This window comes from Giraffa tippelskirchi, chromosome 8, assembly GCF_054371585.1.
Source record: "Giraffa tippelskirchi isolate mGirTip1 chromosome 8, T2T-mGirTip1v1.2.pri, whole genome shotgun sequence".
Lineage (NCBI taxonomy): Eukaryota > Metazoa > Chordata > Mammalia > Artiodactyla > Giraffidae > Giraffa > Giraffa tippelskirchi.
In genome coordinates this window covers 143,101,770-143,125,238 of record NC_137282.1, presented here as the reverse complement: position 1 = coordinate 143,125,238, position 23,469 = coordinate 143,101,770, and the positions used below count along the sequence as shown (strand labels likewise).

General features: G+C 44.4%; 1 protein-coding gene across 4 annotated transcripts in view; it reads right to left on the bottom strand.

The window, feature by feature from the left end:
• Positions 1-2,781: 2,781 nt before the first annotated feature.
• Positions 2,782-23,469, bottom strand: part of LOC145518407 (BOLA class I histocompatibility antigen, alpha chain BL3-7-like) — a 63,582-nt gene continuing 42,894 nt past the window's right edge. Inside the window, exons 10-13 of one of the 4 annotated variants that reach the window (XR_014062870.1) lie at positions 17,611-17,762; positions 4,794-4,874; positions 3,915-4,155; positions 2,782-2,945 (exon numbers count right to left, since the gene is read on the bottom strand). The gene's annotated coding sequence lies outside the window, so the exon portion shown is untranslated. Of the gene's footprint in view, positions 2,946-3,383; positions 3,617-3,914; positions 4,156-4,793; positions 4,875-17,531; positions 17,763-23,469 lie in introns of those variants that run through there. The other 3 variants (XR_014062867.1, XM_081522903.1, XM_081522892.1) reach the window with 3 other exon arrangements.

The window sequence follows — 23,469 nt, the reverse complement described above, 5'->3', positions numbered from 1 at the left end:
GGCAGGACCTTCACTACTGGAGGTAAAGAGGGTACCATATTTACGCTTCAGGTTCTTTTACAGGGAAATTAGTCCCATTCTTTGGCCTCTAGGAATCAGGGGTACTGCTGTATCCCTGAGACAGACATGGCCTTTTATGAGACCCTGAACAGAAATGAGATTCTAATCACAATGGTCAAGGGTTTCCATGATTTATTGGTCAGCAGTGAGGGGACAGATGTGGCAGCCTCCCTGCCACCACACCCCTGGGATTCTGGAGGACAGACAGAGCTCTGTTTCCTTCACATATCAGCAGGATTCCCCACCCCACCCCCACTGCTCCCAACACAGCAGGTGTGTTGCAGTTGCTACCTGTCATCATACCATTTCCAGCCCACATCTCCCACCTCGCCCAGATTGCCTCCATGTAAAGCAGTGGTCTTCAGACATCAACATGCACAAGAACCTAGGGTGCTTATTGAAAATGCAGATTCCTGGGTCTACCCACAGAGAACCCAATGCAGTACTGCTGCAAGTCAGGCAGACCTTGAGAATTTTCTTTTGAGAAGAGCTCTGAATGCTTGGGGATGGTATTTTGAGAAAGACTGCTTTAGAGCAGTGCTTCTGGAATGTTAAGATGGAAGCAATTATCTCAAGGGCTTGTTACAATTCGGATCCTGATTCTCTAGATTGTGCACTGGTCCCGAGACCCTGTGTTGCTACGAAACTCCCATAGGGAGCTCTTGCTGCTGCTCCTCAGACCACACTTTGAGTAGCCAGGACCCAAAGACTTCTCAGCTATCTGAGCCTGAAAGCAAAAGTGCCACAACCAGATACAGTCCTAACCCTCTCTCTCATTCTCTGTGGAGTAGAATCCACTCTCCTTCCTCCTATCAGGTAGGTGTCCCCAGGGAAGGTTCCTGCTCTGTCCATTCATCCTCAACTTCACACTTTGCCCCACGGAGCTCTGTCCTGACGTCTAGCTCTACCAGCCCTGCTATTAGAATATTCCTGGGTCTGTGAATTAGTAAATAAGGAAAAAGGCAGAATAAGACATGAGGGCGATTAAGTGTCAGGAAGGAAAATAACGGAGATTCCAAACTTGGACACTTCAAGTGAAGGATATTGGACTCTCAGACTTTCTCAGGGGGCTAGACAGATCATTTCCAAAGTTCTCAGGACTACTGCACAGTTTAGAGAATCAGGATCCATGTTTTAACAAGTCCTTGAGGCAATTGCTTACATCTTAACATTTCAGAAGCACTGCTCTAAAACCATCTTTCTCAAAATGTCATCCCCAAACACTCAGAGCTCTCCTCAAAAATTTGGGATTCTCAAATTCTTTCAGATGTAATTTATAGTCCCATTACTCTTTCTCTTGTAACACAGAGAATAAGATGCATTTGAGTTTTCTCCTGAAAGAATAGCAATCTCTCTCTCTCTCTTTTTTAATTTATTTACTTATGGCTGTGCTGGGTGTTCGTTGCTGTGCACGGGCTTTCTCTAGTTGACCGGGGGCTTCTTGTTGCAGTGGCTTCTCTCATTTCAGAGCACAGACTCTAGAGTGAGGGCTCAGTAGTTGTGGATCACGGGCTTCGTTGCTCTGCCATATGTGAAATCTTCCTGGACCAGAGATCGAACCCATGCCTGTTGCATTAGCCGGCAGATTCTTATCCACTGTACCACCAGGGAAGTCCCTCTTTGTATATTTTGAAAATCACTGTCTTGCAGTAAAAAAAAGAACACTCTTCTGAGATCTATGAATCAAACCCTAAGACATAACCCAGAGCTCCTGCTGCTCTTTCGGAGTGCAGTGTTGTCCGTCTCTTGCTCCAATAAACCTTGGTCTCTGACAACCCCCAGCTCCTACAAGCTCTTAACTACTTGCCTATGTCCCTACCTCCATGATCAAATATTCAGAGCTACTTGAGAGTATTTCATCTTTTTCATTCGAGTTCACAGGGCGGCAGAAATGTCCAGTGAGTGAAAGAATCCAGTGCTGGTTAAACCAACCCCAGTGAACAGCTTAGGCTTTGCAGTGGACACAGCACAGTGAGTAAACACTCTACAGTGTTCTTCAGGCTACTGTGTCCATAGGATACTTGTTCCCCATAGGAAGAACAACCAGGGGTCATTTATAGCACTCCTGCAGGGATCGTGTTTGCTGGGGGCGGGGGGGGTAGAGCAGAGTCTCTGCTGGATATGAGCAGCAAAATCATTTGGAGCCTCTGGAGTGTTCAGAACATGGAGCTGGGTGACTCCAGTGTCCTGCGCAGATGAGCTGAATGGGGGTTCCTTCTGCTGTCATCTCCTCTCAGTCTTGCCTAGTGTGCCCATCTCTTCTGGGCATCCAGACAATGGGCTTATCCAGCATCTCTCTCTTCAAAGGCCCAGTTACCATGCATGCCCTCCCTAGGCAGGGTCTGGAAATTCTCCCTTAGACTGACACCCTCCTTTCATCTCACATGGTCTAACACTAGAGCAGTGGTTCTCAGTCTCTTCGGCACAATTCGATGATTTCTTCCCTACCTGTGTTTTGATAATGGTTTTAACAATCAAACTGATGTCTCAAAGTGATCATTTGTTTTCTTGTACTATTTACAAGGGATATTCTAAAGACTGCCATGAAGCAGAGATGGTTACATCATCTTCAATATTGGAAAATACGTCCCAGAAAGCAATGAGATCCCAGACTGGGCCAGCGGCCTTGGGGGGCGGTGATGAAACTCAGACTGATGGACACCAGCTGTCTGTCTTCCATTCTCCTCCTGTGGCAGATCATTCTTTCTTTTAGAGCCACTGATCTCCAGAGGTATCTTTATTCACAGATTTGTGGCAAGAAACAGTATTTTAAAAGAGATACGTGATCATCCTGGGCTTCCCTGATGGCACAGCAATGAAAAATCCACCTGCCAGTGCAGGAGATGCAGGAGATGTGGGTTCAATCTCTGGGTCAGGAAAATCCCCTGGAGGAGGAAATGGCAACCCACTTCAGTATCCTTTCCTTGGAAATCCCATGGACAGAAGAGCCTGGCAGGCTACAGTCAAAGTGTGGCAAAGAGCAGGACACGACTGAGCAACTGGTCACAGCAAATGATCATTCTGGAGGTGGCTGTCCTCCTTCTCTTGGGTTACCTCTCCTGACTAACTGAGAACAAGGAAAACACTAGGCAGACCCATGGGCTGAGACTCACGGCGCATCTCCTGGGCTCACTACAGACTCCAGGCTCCACCCCACGTCCCCCTCTCTGTGCTCCAAGAATGACCTATCTGACCATCATCTGGGCAGCTCATTTTCCGCTGCCCTGGGGCCACTGTTTTTGACACAGTGGTTCCCACCGTCTTAGAAAATTAACAGACAGTATCGAAGTAGCCCAGCGCTGTGACACGAGAACTGACTTGGATGCGGCTGTGACGTTTTAGTGGGACTCTGGGGCCAAGAGGGCTCCCCCAGGGCTGCATGGACCTTGCTCTCTTTCCTCTCCCTGCCATGATTCTCCCTGCACTCCAGCTTAAGGAGGGGCTGGTGGAGGAGGTGGGGGAGGTCTTATTCTGAAAGAGACGAATTCCTTTAATCGCCTCCCCTCTTTGCTTTTCTCTTTTCCACTCTTCCATGAGTATTTGAGTTATATCATACCTGTAAGGACAGGAAAACACCTAAACTGTAAGTATAATTTCCAAGCAATAATATTGAACTGACACCTATGTAATTATCATCCTGGTGGAAAATAGAGCCTCTACCAGCGCCCAGGCCAGAAGCCCCTGTGCTTCTCCCTGCACAGACCCCACCTCCTTGCACACGAGTCCACTAAGTGACCCTCCCCCACCCTCTCTGGTTCCTCGCCCTCCACTCCCGTGGCCTCCATCCCCTGATGTCACTGTTTCCTCCCTCCCCTCACTTCCCCAGGAGCCTCCCCATCTCCACAGGCCATTACCTTGGGGATCTCCTCCTCTTCGTCCCTCTCTTTCATCTCATCCTAGGATGAAGAATCCCGAGTTGATTCTCTGAAGGAAGAGTCTCCAATCACGGAAGCAACAGGAACAAGTGACAGGAACTTGGGGTTCGAGGACTGATTCCAGGACACTGAGGGCACCCAGTATGTTTGTGGGGCCCATCCTGGACCTGGAAGCTAGCTGTTACAGCCTGGAGATCGGCTGCTGCCTGAAGCCAAAGTCCTTGGTCATTTAATGGGGAGAAAAATGTCTGGGTCAGAGTGTATACTGGGAAAACAACTCAGACACTGAACTTGATGCTGGATGGGGCCCTGACCCACTGCTGGGAGCCCAAGGAGATCCTGGGCAGGTCCCTGATAAGGAGGTCAAAGGGGAGCTCAGGTCTCTTGTCGCCAGTCCTGTGGCCACATGGGAGCGCCGCCACTCTGCTCCTTCCTGTTCAGCACAGCCCAGGGAGAGGACGGGCTGTGGTCCAAGTCAGAAATGGCTGCCTTGCAGGCTGGACAGCAGCAATGGGGGATGAAGATAACTTCAGAGGCATCTCGGTTATCACTATTAAGTTCAACTCATCATCTGGCTAAGGTAGCATTCCCCAGGTACCTCCTTGTGACCTTTCATTTTTACTTCTCCACTTTCCACACTGCAGTCTGTAGAAGGAAGTCACAATGTGCAGCGTACACTTATAGAGTGCTCTGCTAGGATTTCCCTGGTGGTAAAGTGGGTACGAATGCCCCTGCCAATGCAGGGGACACGGGTTGATGCCTAGTCCGGGAAGATCCCACTTGCAACTAAAGCCCGTGCATCCATGCGCCACAACTACTGAGTCCGAGTGATGCAACTACTGAAGCTCGTGCACCTACCGCCTGTGTTCCACGACAAGAGAAGTCACCACAGTGAGAAGCCCATCCACTGCAATGAAGAGTGGCCCCTGCTCTCTGCAACTAGAGAAAGACCGAGCACTGCAATGAAGATCTAGTGCAGACAATAAATAAATACATACTTTTTAAAGGGCTTTCTGCTATAAACATCAGTGTGCAGGGTTATGTGCAAAACTAAGTTTTCAAATGAGTTAGAGAAATACTAGATTGATGAGTAGACTGGATGGAGAGCTTCCATCCATAAGCTTCATAAGAAACTGCTGACTCTCATTTCTAGCGGCTGTGCTGCTTCCTATTCCTGCCCCAGTGAGTGAGGGTTTCTGCTGCTCCACGTCCTGGTCAACACTCGGCATCACCGGTTCTTGGATTCTAGCTACTCTAATAGGGACGTGAGGATGTATCATTGCTGTTTTTCTTTGCATGACCTAATAACATGTGACATTGAGCGTCTTTCCCTATATATTTTCATTGAGACACCATCTTTGATGAGATGTCTATTCAGACTTTTCCTCATTTTTATTTTTTCCTCAATTTTAATTGAGTTCTTTGTTTTCATATTGTTGAGTTTAAGTGTTCTATGCATATTCTAAAATAAGTCCTTTACTAGATATGTAAATTTGTCAATAATTTCTCCAGTCAGTGGCCTGAGGTCTATTACTGACATAGCAATATATATTAATGCACAGTTATATTTTTCTAGTGAGAAAAATTAGAATTGCTAACTGCCTTGATATCTGAGTAGAGGGCTTGAGAGACTGGAGGATGCAGGGGAGAATATGAATTATTTATTTTGTATATTCTTGAGTAGTTTTGCAATTCTCTCAGCTTCCCAGGTGGTGCTAATGGCAAAGAATCCACCTGCCAGTGCAGAAGACATAGGAGACACAGGGTCCTTCCCTGGGTTGGGAAGATCCCCTGGAGGAGGGCATGGCAACCACTCCAGTATTCTTGCCTGGAGAACCCCACGGACAGAGAAGCCTGACGGGCTATGGTCCATAGGGTCGTAAAGCATTGAACACAACTGAGGCGACTGAACACACATACACACACACACACACACATACACACACACACACATAAACACATGATATATCTGCAATGTATGGTATATGTGCAACGTATGATATATAATCTAATGTATATTCACTGTGAAACAACTAATAAAGTGTTGAAAGTGACAAATGACAAAGTAAAAAAAACCCTGTAATCCTTACACCCAGTGAAATCTGGTTGCATTTTCTCTTAGTTTATCATACATCTTTCTGCTGAAACATTCTCTAAGCTGATGAGCCCAGACCTCAGTGGCCTCCAGCCTGCACTCCCCTGATGCCATTTCCTGTCAGCTCACTCTCACACCTCCTGAGAGGGCTAGTTCTCATTCCTCCTTCCCTCCTCAAACCCTCCACTGCCTCCCTACTCCCTGTTCTTAATGGTGAGCTTTCCACTCATAAAATAATACTCAGGAAATCCTCTTCCCCCCACACCCACACTTGCACCTGTACCCTCACCTTCCACGGTGATGATGGATGCCCCCGCCACATCTAATGGGGCATTAATGATGCCCCACCCTCAGCGTGGGCACAGGATCTGATTTCATCCTTCCCTGTGTTGTCAGTTTCCCACTCTCTACTGGCTCCCTCAGTCCTGCGCACAAACATGCTGCAGTTCCTCTCATTAAAATTAATCAAACGTGAATAAATAAATCCAAACAAAATCCTGCCATAAACATCCACCACTCTGTCCAGTTTCCTTCCAACACTGCTCCATGTCCAGGACTCTTCTTACGGAACAATTCCTAAGTCCAAAGTCCATTCTCTCACCTACTGCCTTGTCTTTTTATTTTTAGTTAGTGGATCTATGCACAAAATTTTAAGAAATATAATACTTCTACAAGACTTGAAATCAAGATGATGCCCCCCATCTCTTGAATATCAGAGACCAATTGTTTTAGTTCTTTCAGCTGATTCTGTAACTGTTTCTAAAAAGCATACCTATAATACTCCTTTCTGGCTTTCAGTTTTATGTACTACTTGTAATTAATTGGTTTTTCTTTCACATACCCATCTTCCCAATTTATAATTATAAATCTATCATTTTTATAATTTTGATTAGCTCAATGTCCAATATTTGTATTATTATAACGATGGAAATGTTAGTCATGACTGAACATTTAGTAGACTAAAATTTCTTTTTGTTGTTTTTTCTTTTGGGGGGTGATCGATATCTTTATTACCTTGATGCTGGTGATATTTTCACAGGTGTTTGCACATGTATAAACTCATCAAATGATACATATTAAATATGTGCAATTTTTTGTATAGCAATTATACCTCAATGAAATTGTTAAAGATTTCTCTGGTGGTTCAGTGGTTAAGAATCCACCTGCCAGTGCAGGGGTTCGATCCTTGGTCGGGGACGATTCCACATGCCAAGGGGCAACTAAACCCGCACACCACAATTACTGAGCCCACACGCCCTAGAGTCAGTACTCCACAACCAGAGAAGCCACCGCAAGGAGAAGCCCAAGCACTGCAACTAGAGAGTAGCCCCTGATCACTGCAACTAGAGAAAGCTCGCATGCAGCAAGGAAGACCCACTGGAGCCAAAAATAAACAAATAAATACATTGTGAGAAAGTAAATAGAAAAGAGGAAGATCGGATTACATAGTTTCTAAAACTACTTTTTCATTTTCTAATTTTTGTTTTTAATTTTATAATTTTTATTAGAATATAGTTAACTTACAGTGTTGTGTTAGTTTCAGGTGTACAGCAAAATGAATCTGTTATACACATACACATATCGACTTTGCTTTTCTAAGGTGGATATTTCAATTTTCCCTGGAATATATATCTTACTTTGTTGTACTCATTTTATTTTATTAATATTTATTTTAGCTATTTATTATTTATTTGGCTGCACTAGGGCTTCACTGTGGCATGTGGGATCTTTAGTTGCTTATGGATTTTAATGTAACAGAATAAGAAATAGTCAATGATATTCTTTCAGGTCCACTTTGAAAATAACCTTTTAGAAACTACCACTTTTATAGTTTCAGTTTTGTAAGAAAGATGAACATCCACAATTATCTGAAAAGATTATTAAAAATACTACTCCTACATTTGTATAGGCCTTTTGATCTTCAGAGACTTCAGTCAAAATAGTGGATTCAATGCAGAAGGAAACCTGAAAATCCAGTGGTGTTCTAATGGGACAGATAAGAAAGAGACTTGCAAAAACATAAAAATGTAAAAAGCTCCACTCTTTTCACTACCCTGTCTATTCTGGGAAATAGTTAATGTACACATTAAACTCATGGGTTATTAATATTATTCTAAATAAGCTAAAAAAAAAATTTTAACTGTATTATTCTTGTATGGAAAATAACGATAAATTGGCCACAGAAAATTATCCTTGAGGTCCTCACTAAGGACTGAGATTGGGTCAGAACTATAAAAGCAAGCATGACCAAGAGCTCTCGGTGTGGGAGGGGAGGGATCAGGACAAAGATCCAGGTCCCCGGGGGCACGAGGCTCTCAGGGTCTGAGTCAAGGGCGGTGTCTGGGGTGGGGACGCTTGTGTTGGGGATTCCCTGTCTCCCGAGTTTCACTTTCTCTCTCACAACTTGTGTCAGGCCCTCCTGCCTGGACACTCGTGACGCAGCCCTAGTTCTCACTCCTATTGGGTGGCCGGTTTTTAGAGGCCAATCAGTGTCCCCGCGTCCACCTCACACTGGACTCAGGAGAGGATGAGCAGAGAGACAGAGTTGGGGCAGGACCCCACCTCAGTTTCCTCCCTCCTCTCCCCACTTTGCTCCACTCACAGGCCCTTCTTCCTCCTCTAATCTTGAGGGTTTCATGAATCTCCAGGCACAAACAGAAGGAGGGCATGAGGTATACAAACTCAGAGCCCCACATTCCTCTACAGGAAGTCCCTCCTGAAGTCTGCCCACTCCAGTTCCTGCTGCAGCCTCAGTGTTTGCCTAGTAGAGCCCCAGGTGTGGGCAGACGGTGATCCTGGAACATTCCTCCTCCCAGTAATGCATGGACACTCCTCGCCTCCTTTAGGGCTTACCTTAAATGTCTTCTCTGAGGAAAGCCTCCCTTGTATTTAAAATTACAGCCAGCTCCTGCTGGTTGTTCTCTTTCTCTAAATCACTCACTGTTTTATGGTACCCCAATCATTACTTCAAGTGCCTTGCTGTTTATTATCAGGTCTTCCATCAGCATGTAAGTGGATCAAGGCAGGAGTTTGAGTTGGTTTAAATACCTTGCCTAGAATAGTGCCTGGCACATAGTAGTAAGCGTAAGTAAGTAAGTATTAGTTGCTCAGTCGTGCCCGACTCTTTGCAACCCCATGGATTGCAGCCCACCAGGCTCCTCTGTCCATGAGATTTTCCAGGCAAGGATACTGGAGTGGGTTGCCATTTCCTTCTCCAGGCACATAGTAGATGCCCCAAAATATTTGTTGATGAATGAACACATCCTTAAAGCTGAGACTGGGGCAGGAAAGGCAGGCAGTTCCTGGTAAGGGATGAGGGTGAGACTGTGTTAGAAAGAGGAGGAGCTCCTCACTAGTTTACCCCAGGCTGGGAGCCAAGTAGACAGACAGCTCCACAGCGCCCTCTGCACTACACTTGTGGCCACAAGCACCGAGAACAGACAGCCAGACCACCAGCTGCCTCCACAGACCTGCTCCTGAGGGACTCCTTGATCTGGTGGATGAGTTCTTAGGTGGTGAAGTCCTCCAGCCCACAGCCTTAGATCCAGAATGAGCTGGTGGCGTGGCTCAGCTGAAGCCTGTGGGGCTCTGGGGAGCCTCCCCTGACTAGAGAAGACCCCGAACTCCTGGGTTATCGAGGAGGCTAGAAATTAGATTTGTGTCTAGGATATTTGATTTCAGGATTTGGAAGTGGCCTGTCTATTAGGTCCACAAAGGGGAAGAAGAGGCAGGATGCTGGAGTCATGGCTCTCTGGGCTGAGGAAAGGGGGCTGCCCTTCAGGCTTGAAAGGTCAGGTGGTGTGTTGTTGTTTAGTCATTGAGTCCTGTTCGACTCTGTGACCCCATGGACTGTAGCCCACCAGGCTCCTCTGTCCATGGGAGTTCCCAGGCAAGAATACTGGAGCAGGTTGCCATTTCCCACTTCAGGGGATCTTCCTGACCCAGGAATTGAACCCACGTCTCTTGCATCTCCTTCATTGGCAAGTGGATTCTTAACCACTGCACCACCTGGGAAGCTCAGAATAGCAGTTACTCAGAACAGCAGTTCTCACAGTTTGGTCTGTGGAACCCTTGAATTCAATGAGACCCTTTCACGATCATATCTTGAATCATAAGGTCAAAACTAGTTTCATAACACTGGCAGCATGATGGGGAGGACCAGACCCAGGACACAGAACTTGTGGAGATCAGGCCTTCAGGGGATGGAATCTTCCAGAAGTGGGCGGCCCTGGTGGTGCCTTCTGGAGGGGAGCAGAGATACATGTGTCATGTGCAGCACGAGGGGCTTCAGAAGCCACTCACCCTGAGATGGGGTAAGGAGGAGGATGGATGGTCAACCTTATTATCAGGTAATCAGGAGCCTTCAGGAGAACTTCAGCAAGGTTAGGATTCATGCCTGAGGTCAGGGCCCCTTTCCTTTCTTCCACAGAACCTCCTCAGCCCTCCGTCCCCATCATGGGCATCATTGTTGGCCTGGTTCTCCTCGTGGTGGCTGTGGCGGGTGGAGCTGTGATCTGCAGGAAGAAGCACTCAGGTAGGGAAGGGAGGGAGGGATCTGAGTTTTCTTGTCTCACTGGGGGTTTCAAGCCCAGGTAAAATCTTGCCTGCCTCATTCCTTGGAAAAACCATCCACACATATGTGCTTGCCAGTTGGAGCTGAGTGCTAACATTTACCTTTCTGTAAAGTATATGTGAACATGAAAACAAATTTTTCACCTTAATCATTCTGATGATGGGGACCTGATTCCTAGCAGTTTAAGGTCAGAGGGGAGGGTCCTGGCTGAGGACAGACCTCCAGGAGGGCAGTTAGTCCAATGCCTGCGCATCTCCTTTTTTCATATTTCCTGACCCTACCCTGGGTCTTCAGTCACAGTTCTAGAAACTTCCCTGGGGCCCAGGACTAGGGGGCTCCTCTAGGATGTCATGGCCCTGCCTCCTCCCTGGCCTATTACGTGATGTTTTCTCCCCACAGGCAGAGGAGGGATCTAGGTTTAGGCTGCTAGTAAGTTTGGGTGGGTTGGAGGGTTATCCTGAGACCCTTGGAATAGTACAGATGGGAGCCCATGGGGGATCTCACCCATCCCATAATCCCTCCTTTAGGCTCATCTTCTGTGGGTTCTGACCAGGCCCTGTTCTGTTTTATCCCAAGCAGTGACAGTTCCCAGGGCTGTGATGTTACCTTTCACTGGTCCTAAAGGTGAGCCCCTGGAGGGCCTGAAGCAGGAGAGGGGTGGGTCAGAGGTGACATGACTGGCTAATGGGGAGTCTCTGAATGGGCATTTGGAACGTACAACGGACGGTTTAGAACGTCAAGATGTTTGTGACTGACAAATTTGTTCATGATCATTTTCTTCTAAGTGTGGGACAGCTGCCTGTGTGGGACCGAGTGACACAAGATTAGTCTCCCGCCCCCCATCATTGTGCCGTCAGATCCCCTGACCTCTCTTTCTGCAGCTGCATCTGAATGCATCTGTGCTCCTATTAGCATAACGTGAGGAGGTGGGGAGACTGGCCCACCCCTGCCCACCACGCCCCCTCGCCACCCTGACCTGTGTTCTCTTCCCTGTTCTCTACCCCTGTTTCGGCAGAGGCGGGGCTGGGCCCTTTCTACCTTTGTCTTAACTTCATGCTGTGCTGAGAAATACTGAAAATAAGAATCTGGGTGTGAATTTGTTTTTTCTAATTCATGTCATGAGGGTCGTTGGGTTAATAAAGAAAAAGATTCTTAAAGTTTGAGACAGGAAACAAACGGAAGCACTGAGAATCTTTCAGCATCTACATGTTTGCTGTGCTGAGTCTGATGTCAGTGGGACCAGAGAAGGATACGAGGAGGTATGAGCCCTCTCCAGTGAGTGCTGAGTCCTTTGTGGGCTTCAAAGTGGTCACTGGTTGGATGGGTCATCTCTGTTTCTTTGTCCTTGTCCCTTCAGTAGAAACTTGTCCCACCAGAACCTGTGATCACAGGGACTCACAGGCAATCTGGGAGTTCAGCCAGATTGGTAATGACTGAGGTCAGTGATCAGAGAGCACTTGGGTTGGGGAGGAGTCTTAAATTCACACTTAACAGTTGTATTTTCCTGGGAGGAAAAGGGCTAGAGATGCATGTTGGTTTCTCTACCCTGAGGTACATAGCCAGGTGGAAGACTGAAGAAGTGTTATCAGTTCAAAATAATGAAAATCAATGAATTTCTTTGAAGCTATTACCTAAATGGATTTCTCACTCATTCCTTAGTGTAAACAATGGAATACAAATTTTTCTGTTACATAAATGAATATTGTGTGTATGTGTACCCTGGGGACTCAATTCATTTCAGGAAAAGCCAGAATAAGCTTGAAGCTACACAGCCAGGAACAGAATCCACAGTCCTCCTAGGTAAGGTCCCACATCGGACCCACTGGTCCCAGCTGAGCACAGATGTCACAACTCACGCCACTGACCCGGTACCGGGCTGGGACTGCTTTCATTAATTCTCTTGGCAAATGGGTGTCATTACTGCCTTTCATGCCACCTTTGCCAAATGCATTCTTCACTGTTTCAGCTTATGTCACCATGCCTCGAGCCAGAGTCAGTATGCGGTCACCTAACTGTGGACTTATGCTGTCCACCTGCAAGAATGTTGGGGAAGCAAATTTTCCTCTCACATGGAGGGAGGTAGTCTCTGCCTTCTACCAGGGCACTTAAAGTCTGGGATTCCCCTAACATGGGAAGAGGGTACAGTTACTGGGAGTGGAGGTTGGGAATGAGAGATGGAAAAAGAATGACAAATTTCATTTTGGTTTTGGCTGTATTTAAACATTGCTATGGACCAGTGACTCTTTGTGCCTCCCATTTCTCCCCTTTTAAATGTGTTTGGGGCCTCCCTGGTGGTCCACTGGTTAAAAATCTGCCTGCCAATGCGGGGGACATGGTTCAATCCCTGTTCTGGGAAGACCCCACATGCTGAGAAGCAACCGAGCCCTCTGGCCACGACTACTGGAGCCCAGATGCTATAAAGCCTGTGCTCTGCAATAAGAGAAGCCACCACCATGAGAAGCCCCTGCTCTCCACTACTAGAGAAAGCCCTTGCACAGCTATGAAGACCCAGCATAGCCAAAAATAAATAAATAGATAATTTTTTTTTAAAAAAGTGTATGAAGGTTATCCTATGCCCATCCCACCATTGTACATTAGATCTTGATACAGATGGCAATATTCCATTATTTTATATGGCAGACTAATATTTCTGTGTGTGTGTACCATATTTTCATATCCATTCAAACATAGATGGGCACTTAGGCTGTCTCTACATCTTGACTATTGTAGTAAGCAATACTTCAGTGCACATGGGGGTGCACATCTCTTTTCTCCCCGCTGATTAAGCTGGTTTTAACTGTTGACACAAAAACGTGCATGTTTCATACTAAAACTGATCCTGCACAGGTGTCTAATGAATGGCCTTTTAACAATAGAGCCGCCTTCCCCTGCCATGTGCCACCATTTTTTAACATGGGTCCCCTGAAGAAGCAAGTAATTCAGATGCAGCTCTGAAGAGCAGATTACCTCACCTTTTTCCTGCCTCCAATGTCCTTTCCCCATGCCTAAGATCACCCTGCTTGGGGGATGGGGAGGGGGAGGAGGAGACAGGCATGCGGCTTGTGGGATCTTAGTTCCCCCATCAGGGACAGAACCTGGGGCCCTTAACAGTGAAAGTACAGAGTCCTACTCACTGGACCGCCAGGGAATTCCCCTGGCCTTCTTTATCCTATAAATATCATAAGCCCCTGGCCTTTGGGGAAGGAAACATGAGATCTGTCCTCCCATTACCTCACTTGGCTGCCTTGTGACTAAATCTTTTCTCTGCTGCAAACCTTGGCATGTTGCGGTTTTGGCTCACTGCTTACTGGGCAGATGAACCTGTCTCAGTAACATCCTCACTTTCAGGACAACCTTGCCTTCTGCCTCCCATTTGCCTTCCAGACAGCAGAAGCGGAGGGAGGTACAGGCAGAACGGCTTCCTTTATTAGAGGCTTGACAGAGTGGGGTGGGCGGGGCATGGCGCTGGCCAGTCAGAGGCGCTTGAAGAAGAGCTTGGGGCCTTGGCCCAGGGTGCACCCTTTGGGGCCCAGCTGGCAGATAGGGCATCACGGTCCTCAGCGGAGAGACGGCTGCTGCACCATAACCTTGTGCCAGAAGCCCAGGCCCAGGGGCCTGGACAGCACAGCCTGACAGGTGGAGGAAGCTGAGGCCTCGGGACCAATCCTGGAGGGCAGCCAGGAGCTCCTTCAAGCCAGTTCAACTGATCTCAGGGGTGGCAGACAGGTGAGTGAGACCAGTGAGGAGCAGAGACGGAAACATCTGTTCAGAGCTCTCTAGGCCACGTTGCCCAGGTGGTTTGCTGACAGGTTCAGGTACTCCAGGGCACAGCCTTTCTGGATCAGGTAGCTGACCAGGGTCCATGAGGCCTGGGTCACTCTTGCTAGCGGCCACAGTGCTTAGCTCCAGATGCAGGAGGCTGTGGGTCGGCAGGCTGCTCAGGGCCTGGGCTAGGGCAGTGGCGCCCAGGCCATTGTAGGACAGAGCCAGTGTCTTCAGGCACTGGGCATCTTGGGAGGTGCTGCTCAGGGCTGCCTGGTGGTTCAGGAAGAAGCTGGGGCTTGAGTCACAGGCCTGGAGGTACAGGGCGCTGAGCGAGGGTCAGGCCTGCAGGATGGAGGCCAGAGCCTGGCCACAGCCATCCCACCAGGAGTTCCCCTAGCTGATGACAGATGGCGGCCTCCTCCAGCAGCTGCCTGCTCCTCTGTGGTCTAGCCTTGGCCTTGCTCAGCTGGCAAAACTCGTGGTCCAGGCTCATACCCAGTCGCCCCACCCGGGGTTCCAGACATCCCACGTTCTCCACCACCATGGCTGCCACATCTCTTTTTGAGTTAGTGTTTTCATTTTCTTCAGATAAACATCCAGAAATAGAATTGCTAGATCACATGGTAGTTCCATTTTTAATTTTTTGAGAGATCTCCATACTGCTTTCCATAATGGCTGCTCTAACTTTATATTCCCACCAACAGTGCAAAGAGTTCCTTTTTCTCCACATCCTCACTCACATTTGTAGGAGACTTCAATTAAAGTCCAGCTTATCAATTATTTCTTTCATGGATTGTGCCTTTGGTATTGTATCTAAAAAGTCATTACCATACCCAGAAGTCATCAAGGGTCTCTCCTATATCATCTTCTGGGTATTGTATAGTTTAACATTTTACATTTAGGCCTATACTCCATTTTGAGTTAATTTCTGTGAAGGGTGTAAAGGCTGTATAAGACTGATGTTTTTTAATATAGATGTCCAGTTGTTCCAGCACCATTTATTAAAGAGGTTATCTTTCCTCCATTGTATTGCCTTGCTCTTTTGTCAAAGGTCAGTTGACAACATTTATGTGGGTCTATTTCTAGGCTCTTTATTCTATTCAGTTGATCTACATTGTCCCTTAGCATCCACAAGGGATTAATTTCAGGGCCCCTCAAAGATAACAAAATCTGTGGATGCTCAAGTTCCTTTTAAATGATGTCTTAGTGTTTGTACATAACCTACATACATCCTCCTGTGTACTTTAAACCATCTCTAGCTTACTTCTAATACCTGTAATACAATACCTGTAATTGCTATGGAAAGGGTTGTAAATACAATGTAAATGCTATGTGAATAGTTCCCAGCATGTAGTAAATTCAAATTTTGCTTTGGGGAACTTTTGGGAATTTTTTTTTTCATCTTGGGGGCAGTGGTTTGCCCTGTTTCCTCTCATTTATGAATTCTAGAAGAATTGGTAATTTTTCAGCTTATTCGGGTTTTTACTTGTCTTAAGGACAGAAAGGTGATTTCCAAGCTGCTTATGTGTAAAACTGAAACCAGAAATTCCCCAAAGATCTTTTCATGGAACTTCCATTTTCCATTTCTAGAAAAGATGGGCTATAGTATATGGACGAATCCTTCCACTGAAAAGAGGTAAAAATACCATGTTAAACTCAAAAACCATCTTCTTAAAAGCATCAACGATTTGACAAGATAGTAATAAATGACCTAACCTCCCAAAGAAGGGAAAGATCCTGCTTGCCCTTCATAGAGAACAGTGTCCTGAAGATGGAGAAACAGCTCTATAAGTTTGTTGCACCAGAGTCCAAACATGGCAGTCCTACACTTCCAGCTCTTTGCCCCAAGTTCCTGACTTTTTCTACCCATCTGTCTTCCCTTTCAAACTTTAAACCAAGTTTTTAAAATTCTGATTATAATGTATAAGGATATTCTATAATATATGACAAAGTATGTTCACTATAGAAAATTTATAAAATGATGAAAATAAATGATAATAAAAATAGCTGTAGCCTTCACACTTGGAAATATTCTGTTGTATTTTCTTCTAGTTTATTGTATAACCTGCTGCTGCCAAAGCTCTAAGTTGATGGGCACAGATCTCAGTGGCCCCAAACTCTGTGTCTGTATCTCTGCCTTCCAACCAGTGATGATGGATGGTCCCACACCTATCTAAGGTCACCTCTCACTTGAGCATAAGATTGGGCCCCTGCTTCCCCCAATAATCAACTTCCTAGTCTCTACTGTATCATTCATTCTTGCATACAAATGTGCTATAATATTAAGACTTCTCATTCAAACAAACAAAATGAAACCAAATAAATGAAAACAAAATGGTCCCATTAAAATCCACCACTTGATCCCATGTCCCCCTCCAACCAGTGCCCCATTTCTATGACTTTCCTTATAGAACAATACTTGAGTTCATTCTCTCACCTACTGTGTTGTCTTTTATTTTTATCAGATACATATATGCACATATCTTGAAAAATAAATACCACTACAAGGCCTGTTAATGGAGATAAGTGAGTGAGTGAAAGTCACTCAGTCGTATTCAACTCTTTGCAAACCCATGGACCGCAGCCTCTGTCCATGGAACTCTCCAGGCAAGAATACTGGAGTGGGTAGCCATTCCCTTCTCCAGAGGATCTTCCTGACCCAGGGAATGAACCCAGGTTTCCCGCATCTCAGGCAGATCCTTTGCCATCTAAGCCACCAGGGAAGCCTCCCCAATCTTCCATACATCCCATTTCTGATCCCAGAGCCAACCTCTTTAACTTTGGTGTCTGTTTCTCTTATTGGTATTTCTGTTCCTCTAAATAGCACATTCATAGTGTTCCTTCTTTCTTTTTCTTTGTGTATCATTTTAGTGAATTAGCTCTCTTTAACATACCGCGATCCTTCAAATAGTTATTTTATAATTTTTATTAGCTCAATGTTCAGTGTCTACATTATTATGACCGTGTAAATAAATGCTACTCACAGCTAAGCATTTAGTAAACTATGATCATTTTTTTCCCTTGAATTTTTAAAAACATTGTTCTGGAGTTAATAAATGTCTTATTCCTTCATTTGCTTAGTTTCTGTTATATTCATTATGAGATCACTCCCAAACTTTCCTCCACAGCCTAAATACTTATGAATATATTCAAGCACATCAGATATTCTACCAACTTCGTCTCTTTGCATAGACTTTCCCACAGCCCTCGGAGCTGCCAATGGGGACAGGTTCCTCACTCACCTGGGCCGTGGCTGACATTCGGAATCTCCTTCACCTCATCCTGGGCTGACCTCTGCCTCTCTTTCCTACTGGCTTCCCTGTTGCCTGGATCTCACACATTCCTCTTATTGGTTTTCTCAAACACTTTCCCTTTACTTCATCTAGTTAGTATCCTGAAAAAGGGAACATAGAAAGTAAAATATTGAAACTCTAAATATCTAAAAAAAATCCCCTGGAGAAGGGCATGGCAACCCACTCTAGTATTCTTGCCTGGAGAATTCCATGGACAGAGGACCTGGTGGGCTACAGTCCATGGGGTCTCAAAGAGTTGGACACGACTGAGCGACTAGCACATACACACACACGCAAATATCTAAAAATGTCTTCAGGCTACTAGCATTTATTCACATAGTGACTTGGTGTAGAACTCTGTGTTGGAAATAATTTTATTTACTTTATTTTTGGTTGTGCTGGGTCTTCGTTGCTGTCCAAGGGCTTTCTCTAGTTGCACAGAGCGGGAGGCGGCTTCTCTTGTTGTGGAGCGCAGGCTCTAGGCTCGCAGGCTCAGTGGTTGGGGTGTGCAGTAGGGCAAGTGGGCTGTGTACTTGTGACACACAGGCTTAGTAGTTGTGGCGCATGGGCTTAGTTGCTCTGGGCATATGAAATCTTCCCAGACTAGGGATCAAACCTGCGTCCCCTGCATTGGCAGGTGGATTCTATCCATTGTGCCACCAGGGAAGTGCTCAAGGTCTCTTTTTTTCCACGCTTTTTACTGAAATTTCATCTATGATGTATCTTTTTGTGGATCTGTTTTCATCTTCTGTGCCGAGAACTTGGATGACACCATTCAAAGTATAAACTTTTGTCTGTCAAACTCTGAGAAACTTTCTTGAAATTTTAAAAATATTTGCTACTTTCCATTCTCTTTGAAACTTATGTTCTTGATGTGTTGGAATCCCTTGCTGATAACCCAGAATTCTTATAGTTCTTCTTTCCTTCTTGCCATTACTTTTCCATTTTGTAGCACTAAATGGAAGTACAACTTAATTTTCTAATTCTTCTATTGAATTATTTATTTCTATGATCATATTTCTAATTTCTAAGAGCGCTTTATTCTTCTCTGTATACAACAGTATGTAATTCTGGTCTTGTTTCATATGCCATATCTTTTTTGCATCTTACATATATTATTGATTATAGTCATATGGAATCCATTAGGTCTCTTGATTATCTTCTTTCATGATTTCTGTTAAATGTTCATTTCCCTTATGACAGTTAAAGCGCCGTATCACCAGGGTCTTACTCTTGTTCTTGCTTCTGTTTCCAGGAACTAGCAGACCCTGATCCAGTGGAGGCCTCAAAACATATACTGGATGATGGACTTTAGTGTGGCTCAGGCAGTTAAGCCACTCTGCCACTTGATGTCCTCCTGACTTCTGAACCTAGCAGCCTCTTATCATAAACATTCTGGAACACTGCAACAGTTCACTAGCATGGGGTGCAGAGTCATGCCTGCTACCTGATGGACAGGGAACTAATGGAAAATAAGTCACAAAGGTCTCTGAGAGAAGATATCCTGGGTTCAGTCCCAACCCCAACTCCACCACCTCCTTAAACTAGCTCAGTACAAAATGATCACAAATTGGGTGCTTCATGGGTTTGCTTTGAGGATAAAATTTGACCATGTAAATCATATGGCCTTATTGCCTGAGACATATTAAGCGTCCCTTTATTCACAGTTACCATAATTATAATGGGCTTCCCTGGTGGCTCAGACGGTAAAGAATCTGCCTGCAATGTGGGAGACTTGGGTTTGATCCCAGGGTGGGGAAGATCTTCCCTGGAGGAGGAAATGGCAACCCACTCCAGTGTTCTTTTCTGAGAAATCCCATGGGCAAAGAAGACCAGCAGGCTACAGTCCATGGGGTCACAAAGAGTCAAGCACGACTGAGCACACCATCATTATATTGACTACAGCATTTAGATAAGTTCCACTATTTTGCTTGTATAAACCACAATTCAGGAAACATCTTTAAACACATATTAATATTTTTGAGACATGTGATTATCTTCTTAGGATAAATCCTTTTTAGGAATTTATTTACTTCTCTTTTTTGCTTTTTTCTGGCCACATCGTTTGGCATGTGAGATCTTAGTTCCCCAGCCAGGGGTTGAACCGATGCCCTCTGCATTGGAAACACAAAGTCTTAACCATTGGGAAGCCAGGAAAGTCCCAAGAATTTAGTTATTTCTGCATCAAAATATAAGACAAACTGTGGAGATGATTTGCAAAAGTACCCTTTAGAAATTTCACACTGCTTTGGGTGGGACGGAGGCTCAAGAGAGAGGGATATATGTATATATACTTATGGCTGATTCACCTTGTTGTACAGCAGAAACCAACACAACATTGTAAAGCAATTATCCTCCATTTAAAAAAAAATTTTATACTACTTTATTTCAAAGTTGAAAAACGTCTAACTGCTTATTAAAATTTAATGTACTCATTAATTCTTTCACTCTCCCCTCCAAATTCTATACTTCAGGATAGAGATGAGCAAAGGCATCTATATTTTAGATAGCTTTCTTTGAGTGGCTGAGAAAGTGGGTTTTGTACTTACCACACTTAATTTTATATTATATAATGTTTTGGTGGGTTTCCCTTGTGGCTCAGCTGGTAAAGAATCCGCCTGCAATGCGGGAGACCTGGGTTTGATCCCTAGGTTGGGAAGATCCCTTGGAGAAGGGAACAGCTACCCACTCCAGTATTCTGGTCTGGAGAATTCCATGGACTTCATAGTCTAAGGGGTTGCAAAGAGTCCAACACGACTGAGTGACTTTCACTCACTCAATCTTTTGATATCATTTATATTTAGACCATATCTAGAGAATCTAATATTCAATTACTAAGTTAAATGTTCCCTTTACTCTTTACTTTGTAACCCTATAATATTCTAAGAGTAAACATAAATTAATAGAGTTGACAAGAAGAGGAGAAAAAAAGAGATTTTGTTTCCCCCAATACTACGACCAGTATATTTTTCCTTATACTGACAATATCCTCCTCATTCACTTTCATCTCTGACAAACTGATCTATTTGGTTTTATTCCATTTCTTTGTCCACATTTTCATTTTTGTTCACATTTATTGCTAATATATTTGTTTGACATTTAACCTATGTTATATGTCAAAGAATTTACACAAATAATAGTGCAAGATAAAGGAACAGCTGGGAGTAGGAGTTGTATAAGTACAAGTGGGCAAAAGACAACATGATTGAGAACCACAAGAAACAATAGATAGTACATAAAACTTCAATATTTTTAATTATAAAACATAGAAAATAAAACAACCCAGATATTTCGTGTAAAGACAAAAATGACAAGTTTGAAAATGCCATCATGGAGCATTAAGAATCAGATTTACTCTCTTGTCTTAAACAAGATGAATTCAGATAAACATGTGAAACAACAGTATTCAGACCCTGGACATCAGGCAGCACAAGTATTGTGACTTCTACAAATCGGAAAACAAAAGCGGCAAGGCCTACAATTGTCCAGCTTCCTTCCTGGAGAGAGCTTCCAGGACACAGTGTGGGAAGGGAGGAGCCCTAAGAGAGTCCAGCAGTCCCAGTGAGTTAAGGGGACAGAGTTGAGAATTGTAGAGACCAGGATATTAGAATTAGCAGACAGTGACAATAAAAGTTACTATAGATTATTATAGGACTTCCCTGGTAGTCCAGTGGTTAAGACTCTGCCTTCCAATGCAGCGGGCACGGGTTTGAGCCCTCGTCAGGGAACTAAGATCCCATACGTTGCACAGTGCAGTCAATTAAAAAAAAAGTTACTATAAATGTACTCCTTATGTTAAAAAAGTTATACCAGAGACATGAAAGATGTTTAAAAGATCACAATTAAAATTCTAGAGATGAAAATGTCTGAGATAAAAATACACTGGATGTGTATTGGTAGACTGGTAGATTATGTTAGATGTGTAATGGTAGATTTGACATCGCAGAAGAAAAGATCAGTGACCTTGAAGACATAAACATAGAAACTTCCCAAAATTATATGAAGTAATAATTATTAAAGTGTATTATTAAGTTTGGAACATACGTTCAAGCAACATTATTCATAATAACCAAAACACAGAAATAACCTGAATGTCTATGAACACATGAATGAATGAATAGATAAAAGGTGATATATCCACATAATGCAATATTATTTGACCATGGAAAAGAATGAAGTACTGATTCATGCTACAATGGAGATGAACTTTGAAAGCATTTTGCTTTGTGAAAGAAGTCAGTCACCAAAGATTGACATTGTATTATTCCATTTATCTAACGGGTCCGTTTCCTCGAAGAGTCAGACACAACTTGGTGACTGAACAACAATGGGTCCTTAATAAGTGAATCTATAAAGACAGAAAGTAGATATGTAGTTGCCTAGGGCTCAGGGAATGTTGGACGGAAATGGGGATGACTTCTTAGAAATAATGGATGTGTGGTGATGAAAATGTTTTTAAAAATGTTTTTGGAGTGATGAGAATGTTTTAAAATTGATGTGGTATTTGTTGCATTAGCTCTATGAACATAGTAAAAACAACTGAGTTTAAATGATTGAATAATATATGTGAATTATATCTCAAAAAAAACCTGTTCTAATGAAAGTGATGGTTCAGTTAAATGAAGTAAAGATGCCAGAACTGCCATGGCAGTTTGTAGAAAGAAAGATGAAAAAGTTCAGAGAAGTGGGCATGCTAGTCTGAATCTACTCTACAGAACTGGAAAACACACAGGTGACTATTTCCTTGGAGAGACCCAAAGGATACTGTTTATCAGGCAATAAGGAATGCACAGGTAAGGGGAGTATCAAGCTCACTGTGTCTGTCCTTGGTGAGCTTCGGCTGACTTTAGGAGATAACATCACAGAACTTCGGGTTAATGTCTCCTTAACATTAGTGGGGATAATAAGATCCCAGAAAGGCAGAGGACAGGTGACAGCAAGTAAGAAACAAAGTGAGCAGAATTGTCAAAATAGCCATCAATGTCAGAATTGAAGCCAGAGAAATTCTGACTGTGAGGAATTTTGGAAATGGGTAACAGACCATTGTACTCCTAGAAGCAAGATAGATGGGCAGCTTACAAGAGTGTTGCCTAATATTTCAAGCAGTAGAAGAATGACAAATAAATTGAAGGCTGAGATAAACAGCCTCAATAGAAAGTTATGATTTCTTGACCAGTTTTCAGATCTGAGCCAGATTTCAGACCCAGAATCCATTAATTAAAGGCCCCCATAGTTTCTGTAACACTATAGCAGGTGTGTACACTAGTAATTCCCCAAGTCCTTCACTAAAGGAATCAATGGCCACAATACACTGGATAAAATGCCCAGATCTTTGCTAGGCTTATTAGACACAGTCTAATTTGACACTAATTCTTAGGGAACCAAAGCACCATCAGGGACTCCCATTAGAAGAGAGGTAAGGCAATGGCACCCCACTCCAGTACTCTTTTGCCTTGAAAATCCCATGGATGGAGGAGCCTGGTAGGCTTCAGTCCATGGGGTCGCTGAGTCAGACACAACTGAGCGACTTCACTTTCACTTTTCACTTTCATGCATTAGAGAAGGAAACGGCAACCCACTCCAGTGTTCTTGCCTGGAGAATCCCAGGGACGGGGGAGCCTGGTGGGCTGCCGTCTATGGGGTCGCACAGCGTCGGACACGACTGAAGCGACTGAGCAGCAGCAGCAGCAGCATATGAGGACCAGGAAACAGTTTGTGTCCTGTCTCAGGTCCACCCATGTCTCAGTGGATTCTCTGTGTCCGCACATCCCCCTGTGATTATTTCCCCAGTTTCCAAATGTGTCGTTG